Here is a 3,907-nt window from a genome sequence, read left to right as displayed (position 1 = left end):
CCATGCAAAGATACCGTGATGACTGACAAACCATGCTAAGAAGTTGTGAGTACAGCAGGTACCATCTGTGAGAAACAGCTTCCCAGACATTAAAGAACATAATCAGCAGCTTATGGAGTAAATGCCGCCTAAGCTGCTCTCTGGGAGAGCCCCACCTTGACGTGGCAGTAGAAAAGGAAAATATTGTAATGTAAAACCCTGTATTTATATAGATCATTTCCTTGAAAAGCTCTTAAATCCTTAACAGATTCTGAGCTTATCAATCCTTCAATTCCAATGGAGTAAGAATTATAGAGGCATGTAATCCTCAAAATCATTATTTAGTGATCCGAACAAGAATTTTGTGGAGGCCCTCCCTGTTTTATGAATAGTTAGGTGATCTTGATAAGGGGATTACTTTTGTTAGAAAAACTCGATATCCAGAGAATTTGAAAACAAAGAGTACAGAGATTTATCCTCTTTTAATGCACGTATTTCCATAAGGTGCTTTAAATTTTTTTAGAACTCTGCGGTAAGTAAACAAAAACAAGATCAAGAATGGGGAATTATTACTTTCAGGTGGAATCCATGATAATTCATAAACAAAGGATAACACAAATCTGCCAGCCACCTTGACTGGGTGTAACCATTTTCCTAAACATTCAATTGGTCATATGCTATGTTACTTTTGTATCTGTCTTTTCTATATTTTCATTTTTATCTATTGCTACTGTCACTATCATAGCAGAGACACACTCAACATACTCTCATCCAACAATCACAGCCACCACTGTCCCCAGAATGCAAAATCCAAGACAGTAAGGATCTTTGTCTATCTATGTTCACTAAGGTGCTAAAATAATGCCTGGCTTACAAAAGAGACTAAATACATATTTGTCAAAGAAATGAATGGATGAATAAATAAGCAATGAATAAAATTATCTCCTAACCTTCTCTCTTGCAACTCTACAACTCATTCTATACCTTAAACTAGTCTTTTCATTGTATTCGTATTATAGCAGACTCAGTTTTTCTGCTTTAAGAAATTATTTTTGTCATTTTATTTTTCTCGATTAGAATGGCTTCCCAATATCTTTTATATGTAATAATCCAATCAAACAAGGTAAAAACCGAAAGTTCAAATAAACTGTAATACCTTCTTACCATGTAGCCCTTAAGGACCACTTTCTCTCGTCAATTTTTATTTGAATTTATAATTTATCCTCCACATAATAATTTAGCACTATTAAATTGCAAATAACATAGACTATATACTTATAAAAATAAGCTATATAAAAAACATGAAAGAAAATAGTTTGTATACAACATAAAATGCCCATGACTAAGAAATTGCCTTTATTAACATTTAAAGATCATCGATTTATGTGGATATGCAGATGACATTTTTAAAGAGAAAAAATAAGAAAGAGAAAGGAAGGAGAATGAAATGGATACAAAGTATATTTTAGAAAAAATAGGTAATATTCTCATTTTAATTTGAGTGAAAATTTTGCATTTAATTTTGCTTGAATGTAAACAACTATTAATAAAACCACAAAAATTGAAGGTACTGTTGAAATATAATTATTACATCACAACTATATTAATTTCTCAATTTTCTCTGCAAATCAAAGGAAAAATAACTCTATAATCACTACGATTTGTAAACTGTGTGTTCCGAACTGGACAATATGTATTTTTCCATCAGAGGAAAGATATGAAATGTAGAACATACTCTTTTCTTAATTTTTATCCATTCAATGACTTTTATCTTCTTTGAAAAACCCTAATGTCCATAAAAGTTTGCCCCTTTTTCTACATGATTATTAGTTGCTTACCATGGATGGGTGGGGAGATGGATGGATGGATGAATTAAATGGATAGATGAATAGATTGATGGATATTGCTCACGCATACTTGCACCACAGCTTCTATATTTCAGAATTTGCTTTTTTGACTTACCCTTTAGCTGGTTAGATTTCATGATTATTTTATTTTCATAAATGGACTCAACTTTTTTATTTATTTGTTTCTTTGAGAATATCTATCTACTGCCTTTATATGTAAAGGATATCTAGACAAAATATGCAATTAGGGATCATGCTCTCCTCCTTCAGAATTTTGTAAACAACTTCTTGCTATCTTCAGATGTTGCATCAATATGTAGAATCTGAAGTCAGCTCATTAAAAAATATTTGAAGTGGCAAAAAATCCTCAACAAACTGAATTAAATGGTTGTGTTAATACAGGACTTAATAAGTAGATTTAAAATTGACCATTAAATATAAAAGTACAAAACTTACTTTTTCTGCATTAGATAGCGTCTCAGTATCTAAATATTATAAATAAACTGAAGGTATACAGAGATCAGGAAGATCTTATAATGAAGACAGAGTAGTCATTTCAAAATTTTGTTTTTGAGAAAGGGCAATTTTCATGAAAATTGAGACAATAACAGTGATGTCATCCCATTAATTGTTCACAATTTGCAGAGGATAAAAACACGCCATCATTATAGCAAAAATAATAAGCAGAAAGCTGGCAGGGCAAGACTTCTTTTCAAGCATACAGTAGAGTATTAACTATCATCATCGTGCTGTATATTAGATCTCCAGAAATTATACATTTTGCATAACTGAAGTTTTAACAAACATCATTCCTTTCTCCCTCACTCTCCCCATCCCCTGACAACCACCATTCCACTTTCTGCTTCTATGAATTTGACTGTTTTGAATGCCACATATAAGTGACATCATTCAGTATTTCTCTTTCTGTGTATTGTTTACTCATAATTTGCTAAGAGGCTAGATCTTAAATCTTCTCAACATATGCACAAAAAGTTGTATTCTTTAAACATATACAGTTTTTATATGTCAATAATATCCTGACAAAACTGTTTTTTAAAACAAGAATTTTTGAAGGCTTTGGTCAAAAAAAACAAATGGCTTGTTAACAAGGACATAGTATACAAAAATATTGTCAAGGATTCTGGCTGACCTGGGGTCCCAAATGATTTAGGACTTAAAAAAACTCTTATAACTATAGTGGAAACTCAGAGAAGTAAAAATTTTGCTATGATTATCTTCATTCCTTAATTTCCTTATTTTTGAATACATAATTCTATTCTTGTATATAACAGGATTCAAAAGGCTGAAATTAACAGGATAATATACTTGTCAATTAGATTATCTATTCAGCTTTACAATATTTAATGTGCATTTTTTTTTCTTTAAAAAGCAAGATGGAGAAAAAAACAGATCAGTTATCACTCACGTTTAGGCAGAGTGAGACAGTTTACTTAATTTCTTGATAGTGATTTTGAAATACAAAAGATGAAAGAGTAAGTTTTTCATATAGGACAATAGTGTTAAATGGAATAGCAACTGCCTATTGTATAATACAGCACCGATTGAATAGTTAGATTACCTGATTTTAATTTTGAGGTTCAATTACTAGTTGTGTGCTCTGCCAATCGTTTAACCTTTTGAGAGTCAATTTTTTTCTATAGGTTTTTCATCGAGAGTTATTTTGAAGGTTGAAAAATACAATGGAGATGAGGACACATTGTAAAGTGTAAAATACTTACCAATAGAACAATAATCGAGTATTCTATTTCAGTAAAATTATGTGCTAAGAAATAGAAAACAACTGGAATGTGTTTGTATGTTTTCATGAGAGTATAACTCATTAGAAGTTTCTTATATCGTCCTTATTTAGAGAAATTTCCCTTAAGACTAAATAAAATGCATGCTGTTATTTTTTTATTTTCTATTTGATCTGTCAATAGATGTCCCGACCCACGGGGTAGTCAACGCGGACCCTGGAGGAGGGAGTGGGAATTGGGAGAGGCAGGAGACACAAGAAATGGAGACAAGACAGGAGTCTGATCAAGTCTCGTTTATTGGCAGGAAGGCAGAGGCTTAAGTAA

Source organism: Propithecus coquereli, unplaced genomic scaffold (genome assembly GCF_000956105.1).
Source record: "Propithecus coquereli isolate 6110/MARCELLA unplaced genomic scaffold, Pcoq_1.0 Scaffold276, whole genome shotgun sequence".
Taxonomy (NCBI): Eukaryota; Metazoa; Chordata; class Mammalia; order Primates; family Indriidae; genus Propithecus; species Propithecus coquereli.
The sequence above is the reverse complement of the archived record's forward strand: the minus strand, read 5'-3'. Positions refer to the sequence as shown.